The following is an 18,273-nucleotide window of genomic DNA, read 5'->3' as shown; positions in this document are numbered from 1 at the left end:
TGTTGTGAGTGCTTGATCTACTTGCATGACTTTGGTTATTTGGATGATTTTTTTGTTGATTTCATCGATTGTTTTCATCTTCTCGATCTTGTTCCATCTGCAAACATAAAATTAAAGTGTAATGAATGTATCTACATTGGTAAGAATAATCAAAATCAAAATAAATTATAGACATCAATGTAAATAAAATATAAATGTACCGTAGCAAGAAGTGACTCATGAACTATACACATGGTTTCAAAACCAAGTCTCATGCCTTGTTGAAACAAGTCTTCTGTAGGCGTAGTTCCATACTTTTTTTCCTGCATGTTTTATACCCCATTATAAATCATAGATTTAATATAAATGAATTTTTTTGTTCTATTAATTATAGACTTAGCGAAGTAAAACAACATACATACTCACAATTCCACAATTAATTTTTGATATGCCAACATATACTCACAACCCATATTTAACTGAATGTCAATCAATTCTTCTAATGGCTCTTCTTTGTATGTTACCGCCTCTTTGAAGACATTCAAGGATGGTTGTTGTAAAGCAACTTAAAATATACACAAATGAAACCTTGAGTTGTTGTAAGGAAATATTAACAATTACACACAAACTTTGATATCAACCCTTTTATTCCTTATCGTTTTGTTTTATGTATTGATTGAGTTCCATTTTGTTTTATTTTCTGCAAGAAAATACTTGAAAATTAATCTTTAATGCTACTTTTTTTTATATGTATAGAGTCAATCATGATTATAGACATTTGAAGCACAATGTTTTTGAGATGGCTTCTCCTGTGATGCAATTATGTTTTGGATCTAATTCAATAAGTGATACCCCTACTTTACATGTCAAATGTCATATATATAGTATGTACACAAAACCATCAAATCTAAAATGCCTAAAATGAAAAACCCTAATTGTGAATTGGGAGAGGGAGTTAAACCCTAAGGTGAAATTTTGCAGTCACATAAGCAAGAAGAAGCAAGGGTTTAAGGTAAGTACTGATTTTTTTTTTTGTTTTCTTCCTAAATTTTAATTAAATATAAATAGGAACAAAGATCTTAAAATTTTTTACTAGTCAAATTAATAGTAATTTTTTTATTATATGGGGTTTTTATTTATTTATTATGAATTTTGAATAAATCTTAAAAAAATTGTAAAAACATTTAACAATAAAATTTAAAATTTTTACTATGTAGGGTTTTGAGTGAATCACCATACCTGTCATCTTCCGATCTTTTGAATAGTTTTGTTACTGTAGAGTGCTAGAGCACCACAATTTTTTTTTAAAATAAAAAGCCATATAGCGGTGCACTTGTTAAGTAAGCATCGGGGCATTTCAATACATTAACAACACCAGTGCTTCATGGGAATATAGTACCAATATAATATAAAGAATTTTAGGACCGACATTTTTAAAATTTAACCTTTGTCTAGTGCTATCAAGTAGTGTAAGCACCTGTGCGTCATATATAGGTGGCACGCCATTGTTTTTATTTGTATAAAAAAATAATGCTTCAACGGTGCATCACTCTCTACTATGCACCAGGTCTTTTAGTTCAATTAACCACACCAATGCATATAATCTAATAGGCACACCGCTATTTTTAAGTTAAAAGCTCCACAACGGTGCACTATACTGTGTATGCACTGGGGTGTTAATGTATTGGTTTAGCACCGATTCATCATCACAATATAGCATTGGATTAGGAAAAATGAATTTTACGACTGATATTTTGTAAATTTAAACCATTTCCAGTGCTATCAAGTAGTATACACATCGGTGCAATTTTGTACTTAGCACACCGTTATTTGTTTATTAAAAAAAAAAAACTTGCCACGGTGCACCATGTTCTATTAGGTGCCAGTGCGTTTGGGTATTATAGACGCACCATTAAAAAATCATGTGCTAAGACATCTGCCCACCCAACTCCTCTAGTGACCTCTGGTACAAAGAAACTTTTGGGCTATTTTTATAGGGGATTCCACAAAAAGCTTCGCTAGAGGGCATTTTCCTTGTAGTGCTCTTGGCTCATGATAGATCCAATGTTAGATTGATCTAAGTTGGTTTTCTTATTAAGTGATTATGTAATTGAGATAGAAAGGAGAAATAAAACCGTATAAAAATATTTATTGGTCACAATATTTGTTTTATATTTGTAACAATCCATGTACTATGATGGTGGGATTGCATTTCAAAAAAAAATATTTCTTGGTCACGACATTTGTATGAGATTTATAACAACCCATGTATTATGAAAGTGGGATTTCATTTAAAAATATCATATATGAATAATTTTACTCCTTTTTTTTAAATATTGATTTCCTTTTTTAAGGTGATGTTTGGCTCCTCTCTCTTCTGGAGTGCGCCCTTTTCACTCTTGTTGTTCTAGTGAGTTCAATAGTGTTTGTCACGAGTTTCAATTTTTTATTATTGGTCATAAGTCACTATTATGGTAAGCTTGTTCTTCTGTTGTATTTGCAAGAGTTTTCAAGGGTGATTTCTTAATCAAAAGAAGCGTGTATTGTTAATTGGGTAATATTGTGATTCTTTTGTCCGATGTCTTAGAATTTCTTTAAGTCTATCACCTTGGATCCTAGAAAATTTTCTCAATTGAAATCCTGTCAAATTATTATGAGTTTGGTGTTTGTTGGTGGCGATTTGTGCTCTCGGTATTGCATTTGTTTCTCATTCCTATGTCTGTGGAAAAGGAGTTTTCATTGCTTGCTTTGGTTTTGGGAAATCTGATGTGTTATGTCTCTACGATGTGACAAGCTTGAGAATTTACTAGAATTTTCTCTTGTCATGTGGAAATTGGGGGATGATTTGGTAGTGTTTAGGTTTGGAGTTCAAGGCTCTGTGTGTTGTCCCTTTTCCAACTTATTGGGTAGAGGTTATTTTAGTGTTTGTCCCTAATGTTCCCTTACAATTGTTCTTATGACTTTGAGATAGAGAATTATTAATAGGATAGGTGGTGGTGGCAATGTCAGGTACGAAAGAGTTCGTCATTTTTCCTATAACTCTGTCACTACCTTCTTTGATGTTATTCCTATAAAGGTGAGGAAGGAAACCCTATTTTTGGAATGAAAAGAGGTAGGATATGAAATGGTTCCTCATCCTAGTAGAATCAGGAAGAGGCGACTTCACTTTATGAATTCTTTGGCTTTACATCAATAAATGGCTACCCCATTGCATTTGATTTTCAAGTATAAGAAAGTGGAGAATTAAAATGTATTCTCTTCATTGAAATTAAACACATGCTTCAAAACCAAAGGCTCTTCTTGGATAATGTGGATTCTCATTTGGCCTTTGCGGAAATTTCTTTAATAAGCGATTATACCTTTAGTGATCTCACAGATCCTCCAGATGACAATGCTCAGGCACTGATTACAATATCCTCTGATCATGACTAAACATGGTGGGTTTCATGTCATTTTGTCATAATTTTTGGTGACGAATTCTCCAAGTATGGTCTCTTCATTGTGGTTCTCATCATCTTTTGGTTGAGAAGTTTAATGTACTTGATTATGTTATTCGTTGAAAATATTAATTATTATGGGGCAAGTTGTCTCGTCTCTTTTTCCAGATTTTGGATATCATAGTGCGTAGTTGGTTTTATTGTTCTTCAGTGAACTTCTGGATGGGCTTGATTTCTTATATTACCTCTCAGGGTTGTGTTTTGTTATGATGTGGCCATGGCTTTCAATGAAGTGTCCGGAAGTTACTTGCGACTCCAATTTAGTGTTTTTTCTTCTTTAGTGTTTTAAGATGGATGACACTTTGTTTAATTAACCATCTCTAGATCACTTTATTATCGACATATACTAACTTCAATAGTGTCACTCCTATAATTGGTTTTGTATCTGCGTTGGGCTCCTTTGTGTTATGTATCTTGCGATAGTGTTTCTATATTTGGATTTGGGCATATATTGTCTTAAGAAATATTATGGACCTTTGGTTTCCTTTCGGTGCTTGCGTTGTTCCAAACATGTGAGGAATCTCTTGGCATTGAAATTTTTGTTGAACATGGGTATTCTATGGCCTGTGAAGTTCTATTATGTTCTACGTGTGTTATGGCTACTTACTGTTGGTTTTAAAGTGTAAGGGCGTGGTTGGTATTATATAGAACTCATATTATGGGAACATATATAATCTTGTTGAAATTTTAGCGATGAATTGGAGATGTTAGGACTTGGTTACTATTTAGATTGCAATTGGGTGATATTAATTTTCTATGTCTCATGTTCTTAGATATGAGCAACTTGGTCAATGTTATCCTCATGTTATGTTCTCATTTGGATTATGTCTTAGTGATGTAGTTGGATTGAAAATGACCTATGGAAGGTATGTGTTACTATATGCTAATGATTAGAGGAGCATGTTTTTTCTCCGTGTCTTTATTTTATGTGGGCATTGAGGATCTTTTAGTTCTTTAAGTTATGCTTGGGTGATTTGGAAATAAAAGCCATGTCATATTTTTTTCAAATAATGAATACAAAGTGTTGCAATTCGATATATATATATATATATATATATATATATATATATATATATATTAACATATCTCTAAACATGTTATTCTCTTAACAATTACGTCCTAATCAAATTTCAGGAAAGTAATTCATCATGTTCATAAACAACATGAATTTTAAATCTATCAACTAACTAAAAATAAGTTTGAGGAGTTCATGAGTTCAATCTTCATAATTTCTTTGATTAATTTAGTTAAATACAATTCAATCAATATGCAATCCTTAAATTCATTAAAGAGACTATTATAAATTTACTAAGCACAACAATATGAAATCTTCTTTAAATATGCTAGACTACTCTATTATATCTATAAATATATATGATTTAGTCTAACATACAATTCCATTATAGTCTATATTATAATTATTTCAAATATTAGAAATTGAACTTAACAAATAATATGTTCATATTTCTCTATATAATTATGAAGATGAACTTAATAATGTGACATTAAGATGAATTAAAATAAATTAATAAAATATATCTATAAAGGAGGAGGATTAAAATCATGGATAATCTAGAGCACAACACTATTAATGGATTTGTAACAGTTATTGTCTTTAATGTAATCTTTTTGCCCATGATACCACAAATCAACTGAGAGTTTCCTCTTACATGAAACTTTTAAAGAAAACTTTATTGATAGTTTTAGAATGGTACACATTAGCATAAGTTCCCATCTATGCATTTTGGACATTTTTGTTTTCTTGTAACAAGATAGAAAACATTTGTAAATAAATGGACCCATTTCTTTTAATTTCTAATTTTGTTAAGATATGTTGATTTTGATGTAGAAAACTTTAATGTCAATTCATGTAAGGTTTAAGATCTTATTGTTACAAGCACATCCAACATTTGAATTTAAAATAAATTTCTTAATATTTTTGGTTCCATAGCTTCCCACATATGATACACATTATATTTGATGTCATTGAGAGTTAAAAAATGTGAATAAATGAACTCTTTCTGTGATTTCCCTACGCATGAATTTCATAGTATCATTATCAGAATAGGGATCACTTTTTATTTCAATTGCAATAGCTTTTCAAAAAAGAGAAAGTAAATAAAATGGGTTAAGAAGAAAAATTTATAAAAGGGAGAGATGTCAACTGTTCCAAGATATTGCAATTAAAATTAACAAAATAAGGATGGGTTTTGAAATTATATTTATCCAAGTGCATTGTGTCCTTCTTAAATGGTATTAAGTTGTTTATGTTGATATGTGGAATATCATTAATATGCATTCTTATTTTGTTGTTCAAATTTTTGTTGTTAAAATATAGCTAAAAAATAATACAAAATCTATAAGTTGAATGAATCATCTATCACATTCTCTTCTCCTTCATATCACAAACATGCTTGTAAATTTTGAGAAACCCATATGTGGGATTCATATAAGAAAGTTTCTTAAGCAGATCCATTCTCTATTCATTGCACTTGCTAAGCTGAAACTTGATAAGAATCCTCAAATCAATGAAAGGTGATTTTGTAGGCCAAACAAGATTCATGACGACCATTCAAACATTCAGTGAGTTAATTTTTTATTTTTTTAAATGACTTTCTTTTGTATTAAAATTTTGTTGTGTTCATATCATACAATAGGTTAATACAAAGCATAGATTAATAGCTAAAAAAATAGTACTTCAAAGAGATCCAAGATTTCAAAATTGCTACTTATTAATTAATATGTTCTTGTTATCCTAATTATAAACAATTACAACTACTTGTAATATCTCCTAACATATCGAGCTAACAAAAATACTACTTTTCAAAAAATTAAAAACTTGATCCTTTTTTAAGTCATGCTCATTAAGGAATTCTTCTTTGATGTCATAATCAAGATTGAGATTTCTATGTACAGTTCGCATCACCATGTTCCCTTGATCTTATTGAACTTCGTCATTTTTCACCACAATTCAAATAGAACCAATGAACACATTAAAAGTCACAATCAAGAAGTATGAGTGCTATCCATGTAAGCTTCTTAATTTTCTTTCTTTGATGAGCCAAGGTCTTGGTTATTCCTAAGTCCCTTGAACTATTATCTTCAAGTTGAGTGGACATTCGATTGTTGGAGATTTTTTTTTCTAGATTTTAGTGACATGATGTTCACATCTTTAGTGAGGTATTTGCAGATTATTCTTATATTTGGACATAATGTTAAAAGTGTCCATGACCTACCATTATTTACCAATTCTTGTACTTGTTTCTATAACAATAGATTGGGACAAATACTTCTCCCAATTCAAGATGGATGGACAAGAGACAACAAACTCAAACAAAAGATAGGCCAAAGGACCAAGAACATAAGAAACTAGTATTGGGAATATCCAACCTCACTAGAAGAATCAATGGCAAGTTTATGTACTATTTCATTCATAAATGATATCTCAAGTAACACATGGGTCTATTTCCTTTGAAAGAAATTTTAGATATTTGGTAAATACAAATAGTTTTAGGCTTTCATAGAGAACGATAAAAAGAAGAAAATAAAGGTGTTGAGGAAAAATGGTGGCAATTTTTATGGAATAAGTTCATGGATTTTGTAAAAATCATGGAATATCAGGGAAAAAGACTACTCCATACACACACAAAAAGAATGAACATGATTGTGATGGAAAAGGCAAGTATATGCTCAATGGTGTAAGGTTATCACATGAATTTTGGGTAGAGGCATTGGGTGTCGCAGGCTACCTGGTAAATTGGTCATTAATATCAACACTGGTAGATAAAACATTACACGAGGCATGGAGTAGTAAAACCCTCTCTTAAACATCTCGAAGTTTTTTTATTTTTCTTTTATCATTCTTATGTGCTCTTTCAAATGCAAAATAGGAGTAAGATGGACAATAAATAAATAAAAAAAGTATATTTATTGGTTCACAAAATTTGTTGTAAAAGGTCATAGAATTTGGAACTCAATAATAAACAATATTATTTACAGTTGAGATGTATTAATTAGAGATGTTAAAGTTGTTCCCAAGTAGGAAATCCAAAATCAGAAGAAGAATTAGAGATAATAGTGTTTGAGTTGGAGGGTGAAGAATCCAACTCAACAAAATAAGATATACTAGAAGAGGAAGAATCTCAGACTCCAAACTTGAAAAGGTTGATTTTGAGATAGACGGAACCAAAGAAGTATCTCCCACTTGTTTTTCATTATAGTTTTATTTCCATTAATAATAATTAAAACTATTAGGAAGGTAGTGGTTTTATAGGATAGTAGACTCTAGAAGAAGGGGATGGTTGAAGAAATGGATGTTTCAGATTAAAATTGTGACTTGGGATCTATTTGATTTCTTAGTTAGAAGAAAACCTATTGGTATAAAATGGGTCTTTAAGATGAAGTTGAATGGATAAGATAAGGTGGACATGTACAAATATTTCCTAGTAGAAAATGGATATTTCCAGGTGGAGAGAATTGAGTTTTGTGAGATTATTTTGTCCTATGGAAAAACTACCTTCTATTATATTTATTTTTCCTATTTCTATTGCTTTTGGTATTAAATTGGATCAACTGGATGTGATGATAGTATCCTATTGAAGATCTTGAAGAAGAAAAGTAAATAACCAAAAGGTTTTGCAATGAAGGGAAAGAAGGAGTTGGTTTGCAAGTTGAAGAAGTCCCTATAAGGACTATAATAATAACCAAGAATATGGTATCAAAAGTTTAATACATACATATTGGGACTTATTTTCTCAAGAAGTGTAATTATTATGTGTATTTGAACCATGTTGGTGATCATTTTATTTATGTGGATTTTCATTTTGATGGTGTGTTGTTGACTACAAACAACAAGGAAATCATCAAGGATGTCAAGGCTTAGTTTCTTCATCTTTTAGATAGTCCAAATTTGGACCTCTTTTAGATAGTCCAAGTTGCTGCACAGATTAAGATATTTCTTACATTTCCATCAAGGTTTATCCTTTCAATCCTATCAATCACATCATACAATGGATCTTCTTGGTCTAATGAATTGGTTGAAACTTCATGGGGGAGGGGGTAGATAGTGCTTCAAAAGTATATTTTAGAGAATGATCCAAGAAAGGGATACCCCTTTCAATATGTGGAATCTCATTATCAAATTCATGATATGTCTTTACATCAAATCTATCTATATGATCACGATGTTACTCAAAAGTTTTAACATTTTTGGAAGATCCAAGAAAAATTTAATCGTTGGAAAGAATGGACTTCTTATATGCATCATCATGAAGATGGTGTGCCTTCGTCGTATTTGAGTTCCTCAAGAAGATGCACTTTAGACTCCTTGCATCAATCTTGTTTCCTTGCTGATTAGGAATCAAGGCATAATATGTGAACCAAAAACCCTGAGATGCCTCACCAAAAGAATATAGCCATGCCACATTTCGAATGGAGTATTTTTCCAAGAGCATGAGATGGGCATTTGTTTTCAAATATATTGCACATAGAACTGCATCATCCCAAGCCATCAACTTTTAATTTTTTAAAAGCATCATGGAACAAACCATATTTATAGTAGTAATGTTCATTCTTTTAGCAATGTTAGTATGTTGCGGATTGTGTGGAAGTATGGTTTGATGTTAAATCCTGTGTTGCTAAAGATAGTTTTCAAATTTATTAGGTGTATATTCTCGTCCACTATTAGTATGAAAAGAGTCAATATGTGATTATGCTTCATTTTGAATACATACATGAAAGTTTTTAAAATCTATGGAAATTTGCGATTTATCTTTCAACAAGTACAATAAACACATCCTAGTGTAATCATCAATAAAATACATGATATGTTTATTTCCAATATTAGATGTAACAACAATGGGACCAAATCCAATAATAATGTATCAATTCAAGTTTTCTACATTCTCTGGAAGTGGAGTCACAGAAGGTTTCTTTGTTGTGTTTTCCTAGGATACAAGCATCACATTGTTTCAATTTTCTAGGAATAGTAGGAAAACCAGAAACACCATCCTTTTTCAATAAACCAATGATATCTTAATTAATATGTTCAAATATAACATTCCATAGAAGATTATATGGAAATGTACCTTCATTGTAGTGAGAGAGGTATGTAGAATTTATGTGCATGAGCATATGTCCCTTTCAACTTCAACAATGTTTCATCCTCCACATTAGTCATGAAAACAAATATGTCAAAGGCCTTCCTTATTTAGAAATTTCCATTAAAGATATGATTGGAATGGCCTTGTTGTTGAATGTGCACAAGGGACAACAAATTCCTTCATAAATTTTTAATATATGGCACACCTTGTAAACGAAAATCTTGGAATATAGATAATTTAAGCTTGATGGTGTGAAATCCTAAAGGTTTCAGACTTGATTTATATGCAAAATAAAATATAACATCTACGTTGTTCAAATAAGTCTCTTTGGAAGGTCATATGGCATGTTTCACCTATGTCAAGAAACCATGCATCTCTCCAAAAATCAATGAATTGTGAACTAAATATTTGATTACTCCAATATTGCAATGGGAAACAATGTAATGAGTATATATACGTGGTATACCTTTCATAGGGTTTGATATTACCTTTATGTTATTTATGATCTTGCTTTCCCTTGATCTTCCCAAAAGGGATTCTACATGTCATTGCATCATTTCCATTTGTACCTCAATGAACACAATGCACATTAGATCTCTCACATTGAACGTGTCCACCCCCCACTTCTAGAATTCTTTCTTCCATGTCCTCTTTTACTACCATTTTCTCTAAAAGAATCATGTAATTGATTCTTCCCATTTAGAGCAAGGGACACAATATTTCCAATGTTATAACTTTTCTTCCTGTTTCTAGTGGATTTCCCACATTCTACAACCTTCTTCACCAAAGGTTCAAATGTGATGGACTTTAATTGACCATTAACTTGCACGGATTCAAGATAGCGAGAATATGTAACATAGGCAGCCTTGATGAAGGTTGTGAGAGGAAGGTTTATCTTCTCTTCAATGATTATCATCACTTCAATGACATATATACCATGCATGATGACATTAGTATTAGAAACAAAAGCCATTAGATCATCATCCTTCAACTCTAGGTTGAAGGTATTCACTAGTAGTTGTATAAATTTCAGTTCTTAGAGTGAGTCATACAAGTCCTTTAATTTATTTAAAGCACCATAAGCATATTTAATGAAAATAATATGATGGCTCACCTCTTCACTTACTATCATAGCAATTAGGGCATACACTTTTTTGTATTTGTTCTTCCATATGGATAGCTCCTTGTCTAATATAGGCTTGTTAGGTCCATTTTCCTCCTCACCTTTACTAGTCATAGCTTCTCCTCATAGATTCCATCCCATAAATCATTGAAGATGAGGGTGTGTTTGATATTTTTGGACCACTCTAATTAATTCTATTTTACAGTAAGAAATATGCCAATAATGGAGATGAGAGATTGGATTTTTTTGCAACTAGATATAGGAATATGAAAAATATTATTCCTTCTGAATAAGGTTTCAATAATGTAGGCTAGATTTTAATATTTTCAATGTCTAGTCCATGTTTATATATTAATCCATTCACACAAAAAAGATGGTGTCTAGCTCCATTATAAATAATAAAACAAAAATAGTTTAGTTCAATATAATTTTCTAAGAAAAAAGATCTTGAAATATACACATCCATTACTTTTGAGGATTATGAATACTTCAAAATAAACTTCGATTGAGCAGGGAAATAATAAAAAAATTAAACACAAGAACATAGTTGATGATGGACCAAATATTAACTTGTCTCTTATTCTTAATTTTCCCTTAGGCATGTGTTGTAAGGTTTCTTTAGAGGGGACCAATTAGATTGGAGTTTATGTCTTTTGAACTCCACTTTGATAAAAACCCCTCTAAACGCAATTGTTTGAAGTACTATCAAAGGAGGGTATAAAGGAAGTATCTTGGTCATGAAATTCTATGCAAACATAAGCACCCATGCACAATAAAGTTTGACAGATGTCGTGGAGATGAAATGAGTTTGAGAAACGATTGAATTTTGATGATTAACTGTACAACTCATGAAAAAGAATGAAGAGGTAGTGGAAGGGTTAGAGTGGAAAAGAGAGGGTATGCAGAGAAATAATATAGTTATATGGTATTACATGGATTGGAGAGAAGAGCCAAATCAGAGAATGGAAATAACACACAAAGGCATGAGGGCTTCTGTAGTCAGGAAACAAGCGTGGTCACTCTCTAATACTCCTAATGTGGAAACACAAACAAAAAGAGCAAGGATTTCTAATTCAATACCCCATTGAACTAGGATAAATAGTGGATGTATCACACATGAAAGTGTTTGCTGACTAATATTGGGGTCCTATTGAGGTGAAAAACTTGGTTAACTACTTAGTGTGGCTTGTGGGTTGTTCCATTAAGCTAAAGAGTATAGGGGAGTCCCTCCAACTCAACCCTAACCCTCCTTAGTGATAGGTAGAAGGTCTATTGATTCTTTTGATACAAAAAAAGGAGTTGTAACGTGATACAAAGTGCTTGCAAAGACCTTTATGATTGAGATGTAGGAGAATAAACACTAATGTGAATTAAGGTTACCACATTTAGGATAAAAATGTATTAAGATAGTCTTAGGACTACTTAGGAGTAGAGCTTAGATTAACAAAGAGGAAAATTTGATGGGAAGAGAGGAAGATCTGAAATTTTTAATATATCATTTTTATATTGTCAAGAATCAACTCACTAAGAGTATACATGTCACATTGTAGGATTTGAACCCCTAGTGGGGAGGATAATAATTTTTCCTCGCAACAGTTCGTTCTAATACCAAATTGACAAACATAATATGAGAGATTACCTTGAATCATAGGTATCATTGTTTTTCATCCATGTATCCATTTATCTTAGAGAAGGCCAAAGTCATATAACTAATGAGACCACAATCGACCAAACGTAAGGCTTTAAGTGGAAGAGCTTGGGGAAAAAGTATTATTGAAGGGGTTAAAATGAAAATTTTCACAAACTTTAATGATGTAGGCTTATGGATTAACTTGTTGAGCACAAAATCTAAGCTTGAATGTCTATTGCATCAATAGACAAAAGGGGATTTTCCCTTGTTGGATTCATGTTGAAGAGGAATAAATATGCTTGCAAACAAGCCAAGAAGTAAAAATCAAGGAAGTTGAAGGTTTAGGTGCCTAAAACAAATTATAATGAAAACATTTATTAATGGTGAAATTTAATGTGAATTAAATTTGTACATTCAATAACATTTAAAAATTTATATAACTTGTTAATAAGATATAGCATAGAGTAGCTTTTATGTAAAAATATACTTCTTACATTTACTAAATTTTTATAATTCATTTATTTATAAATAAATATAAATGATTTTGAAAACTTATTTACCCTGTAAATTAAAATAATTGAAATATTTTTATAATTTTAAATAATAAATTTAAAATAGAACCATCTATTTCTAATATTAAAATACTAAAAAATAGCATCTTATAAATTAAAAAAATAAAACTAATTAATAATGCTCACACCATATATTAATAATGAGGAAGATCTCTAATACTTTTAACGATGATTCATGATGATGTAAAATATGTTGGTAGCTGAATTTCTAGTTATATAAATTGTAAATTTATTGAGCATCTTTTCTATTTTATTTTAATCATCAAGTCAAGTATAACACTTTTCTATAGTTGTTTTTTTATTTAATTCTTCAATGTTAAATATATCACTTTTTGGAAAAACATAATAATCCCAAATTGATAAAACTCAATGTTCAATATATCACTTTTTGGAAAAACATAATAATCCCAAATTGATAAAAGTCTTTTTCTTTAAATTTCATAAAGAAAGAGGGAAAATTACGACAATTCAATTTTGCAACTTTGAGTCTATGGTCCCCGAGCAAGCCCCTTTTGAATCCTGAGAAGCTTTGGGTTTGGTGGTTATTGTGTTTTCTCTAACCACCATGAAAAGTCAATTCAGCTAAAGAGTCTATGCTCATTCCTCCAAGGCTCTCCCTTTTAAAAGTCTTGAGTTAGTGGCAATAAAGTCGGGCTAGGCTCATAGAGTTACGGTAACCTTGGATCATATTAAAATTCATATACACAAACATGGTGTAATTTTGAATGCAAGACTTCTCCAATATCATGTTGGATGTCAGTCACAATCAAATAAGTCAAAGGGAGAGATTTAGGGTTTTTTATTATGTAATCGAAGATCAATATAATATGAAATGCATTATGAAATGCATCATGTGAGAGGAACCATGTGATATTCATCTTTTATGTCGAGGGGTTTTTAAAACTTTTAATAGTTTTGTTAATATTGGATAATGAATGATAATCACTTTTGTTCAAAGGAGGAAAAATGATTCACACACAAGTAAGTAGACATTAGATTAAGGGAGAAAAGAAATGATGCTCTTTTTCTTCAACTTAATTTTTTATTTAAAGTTCTTTTTTACATGGATATGGCCTCTTATTTGTGCATTGAATCTAAGATTGTAGGATAAATATTTCAAGTGGAAATGCTTGTGCCTTTTGCATGGGATCCTATGTGTTTGATTTGACCAAAAAGAGGATCAAATGCCTAAATATTTACAAGATGTAAATCTAAACCAAACCTACACTCAATAACCAATTATTTTTAGTCATTCTTGGGCATTTATAAAACACAAAATTTTTCATTTCACATATTTGTAGGATTTGCAATTGTATGAAAGGATAACCCACAATATCACACAATTTCAATGAGAAAGCTCGCATGAATCTTGATTTAAGCAACTACAACTTTCACTAGCATGAGTGGCATGTAATTGGCATATGAACCATGCTTTCAAGTGTATTAAGTTTTTTGAATGATGTTTTCTAATGTTTCCATTTAAAATCATTTAAATGTTGGAGATGAGAGAATTTTGGGTGATAAAACACCTCCTTTGCTCTTCGCTTCGTTCACCCAAGCATAAATGTTGAGATAACTAGATTGTGAGTGGAAAGGAAATAGGACCTCTCACTTCCAATCACTCCACTGTGACACATGAATACCTTAGCATAAAATTACACAAGAATGCAATGTGCATAACATAAATTGAAGAATGATAAGGAAACTATCCAGGAGTGATGGATCCCAATAACTTGGCGGAATATATCCAAGAAAAGACAGGGAAACAAATGGTGGTCATCCCAGAGAAAAACAATGGAGAAAAGTTAGGGAGAAAGAAGGATGATGTAAAGAAAGGAGGGGAGAAGAAGGAAGGTAGTGTAATGGGGATAAGAAAGATGGTGGTGGAAAGAACAAGGATGCTGGAGAGAATAAAAAGGTGGATGCAATGGAATGTGACAATGAATCCAAAGTTGATGGCGAAGAGAAGAAGGTTTCAATAAATAAAATTGAGAAATTATTCCTAGATATATCATTGAAAATGTTCATCCTTCACAACTCTTTAGTGATAAGAACTCAAATGCATACTCCATAATGTATCCCTATTAGGGTATTGTTTTCATATGTGTCATGAGATGGTTTGTATCTTTGGTGAATTGAAAGGCTATGGTCAAATTTTGCAGTTTTTGTGGGAAATTTTGAGAAACTAATTGCGGATTTGAGATCTTCTTGACAACTTACCCAATTTGAAAGAAACAATTGGTCGAATCGGAGTCCGAATGAGGGAGACATAATTGATATAAGATCAACATTTATTTTTTCCAAAATATTTTGTGACGGTCGGACAATTTCAGCGCGAATCTGAAATTCCAGAGTGCCCAGATCGGGATTTATATCACATAAGAAGATGTAGAATGGTCGTTCCAATTCCAATAATAGACTATAATAAGAATTCTAAGACATATTAAAAGAGTTGTGGCCATTTTAAATTTTGCCACATAATGTGGGTAATCTTTTTCAAAACCCTCATTCTACTTCATGGCTTCTAATGAGATGATTTTTACAAGACGTGATGATGGTCCCACTATTGAAGAATTTATAAAATATCACAAGTCTCGATCCAAATTGTTTTGGATAAGTTGCCTACTATTTAATATAAAAGATGAGGCTATTAAATGGTGGCACTCACTTGATGATTCAGTGCGATGACTTCATCATGAAAAAGTAGAAGAAATCCTTTTAGAAAAATGGTCTCATGTTAGAAAACAGGTGAATGAGACTCCTAAGGGGCTATTTTCTGATGGTATCTCCTTATTACAGGTTCATGGATGTATTCCGAAGGAGAAGATCATTGTGTCTATCAATCATAGTTGCAAGTATAATTTTATTAATGTTCATTTGGCTAAAAGATTGCAAGTCGCAGCCAAACAAATGGAGCACACACATGTTAATAATGAGGAGGTACGATTTTATAAAGATTTGAAGATTTCTATGGAAAAGTATGTATTGCATTCTAATTTTTATGCTTCAGGTATGGCTAATGTGGATATTTTTTTGGATACCCTTGGATGGAATCTTTTGGTGCTATCAATATTAATGTGCAGAAGTGTTATGAAACCAGCTCAAGAAAAGATAGAAAAGATAGATCAACACCTTAGAATTCAGCCTCTTCGAGGGGGCAACCTCCTTTACATTACATAAATGAACAATTCTTGGATGTTTCAAATGACAAAACCTCCTTTCTATATATAGGAGTCTAAGGAGTCTCAATATAATCCAGCCGACCTAACAATAATAATATAAAGCCACAAAAATAACAATAGAGGGATTCTATGGGGCACAGTAATAACAATATGGGGGCAATAGGGGCACAACAATATTAATAAGGGGTATAACTACAATAGTAATGGGGTAATCACTAGTATTATAGGGACCCAACATGCCCCTCTCCTTCAAAAAAGTGTTGTCCTCAACGCTTGAGTAGTTCTGGATACTTCTGCATAAAATTCTCATCCTCCCATGTGGAATCTTCAGCGGATAAGTTCTTCCACTTGATAAGATACTCTGAAATTGATCGATTTCGTAGCTGTCGAGTTCTTGTTTCTATGACTGCTTCTGGTTCCAATATAATTTTTCCTTCCTCGTCAAGTTTTGGCAATATTGTTTGAACTGGGAGCTTGTCGCCTATAACCTTCTTTAAACATGAAACATGGAAAACTGGGTGCAATCGAGAAGCTGCAGGAAGCTCCAATTTGTATGCCATAGTACCAATCTTTTGCAACACCTTGTACGGACCATAATACTTTGGTGATAATTTATTATCCTTCTTAGCTTGCTTGAGGGACATTTTCTTATATGGTTGTAGCCGTAGGAATACCCAATCACCTACATCAAAACTTCTTTCACTGCGATGTTGATCTGCCTGTTGTTTCATTCTATTCTGTGCCAACACGAGGTTATCCTTTAAGAGTTGGAGGACTTGTTGTTGATGTTCGATGTGATGTTCCACTGCCTGAACCTTAGAATTTTCTCTTAAATATGATGTGATGGATGGTGGTTGATACCCATAAAGTGCCATAAATGGGGTCATTTTTGTTGCTGTATGGAAGGAAGTGTTATACCACCATTCAGCCAGAGGCAACCATTTGACCCATTGTGTCTGTTTATCAGATACAAAGAAACGATTTGCCCATCAGATTGAGGATGATAAGATGAGCTATGAGCTAACTGAGTACCAAGACAAGAAAATAATTTTGTCCAAAAATTTCCAGTGAAAATGGGATCTCTGTCACTTACAATAATCTTTGGGTTTCCATGTAGCTTTTGAATTGTTTCCATAAATGCAGTAGAAACTGTACTGGCTTTAAATGGATGTGATAATGCACAAAAGTGTGCATACTTGGTAAGTCTGTCAACTACCACCATGATGACACTCTTTCCCTCAGACTTGGGTAAACCTGTGATAAAATCCATTGAAACCTCCTCCAAACGTTGGCTTGGAATGGATAAAGGTTGTAATAGACTCGGTGTCTTAATTGTTTCAACTTTATTTTGTTGGCAAACCAAACATTCCGCCACAAACTTTTGAATATCTGATTTAAGGCCATCCCAAAAAAATTCCTTCTTAACCCTGTGGTAAGTTTTTAAAAATCCTGAGTGCCCTCCTAAGGGAGAAGTGTGCAATTCCATAAGAATCTTTTGTTTTAGCTGGGAATTCTTACAGAGGTATAAGCGATCTTTGTACCATAACGAATCATTTTGCCAGCTAAATGTATCAGACGTACTGGAATCTTGTTGTAACTTTCGAATAAGTGCCCACACTTCTTCGTCATTCTTCCATTCCTCCCTTGCTTCGTTTATCCAATCTGGTTGGATAATAGAAATGGCGCACAACAATGCTTCCACATCCTCATCCTTTCTTGAGAGTGCATCTGCCACCACATTTTGCTTCCCTTTTTTGTAGATGATTTCAAAGTCATAACCCAACATCTTTGTGACCCACTTTTGTTGCTCTTCAGAGGATAATCTTTGTTCTAAAAAGTATTTAAGGCTATCATGATCCGTTTTTACCTTGAAGTGTCTTCCCATTAGGTAGGGTCGCCATTTCTTAAGTGCATGGAGTATTGCCAACATTTCCTTCTCATAAATAGCTTTGCTTAAAAACTTTCCCTTGATTGGACGACTTTCAAAAGCAATGGGTCTTTCATCTTGCATTAGAATAGCACCAATTCCATTTCCTGAAGCATCACATTCCACAATAAAGGTTTTTGTGAAGTCTGGTGTAGCTAAGACTGGTGCTTGGCACATTGCCTCTTTAAGATGTTCAAAGGCCTTTGTTGCTTCCAGAGTCCATGAAAATGCATCTTTCTTCAATAATGTTGTTAGAGGTGCT

Source organism: Pinus tabuliformis, chromosome 8 (assembly GCF_031772625.1).
Source record: "Pinus tabuliformis cultivar Carrire ecotype Pingquan chromosome 8, CPIR1, whole genome shotgun sequence".
Lineage (NCBI taxonomy): Eukaryota > Viridiplantae > Streptophyta > Pinopsida > Pinales > Pinaceae > Pinus > Pinus tabuliformis.
The sequence above is the reverse complement of the archived record's forward strand: the minus strand, read 5'-3'. Positions refer to the sequence as shown.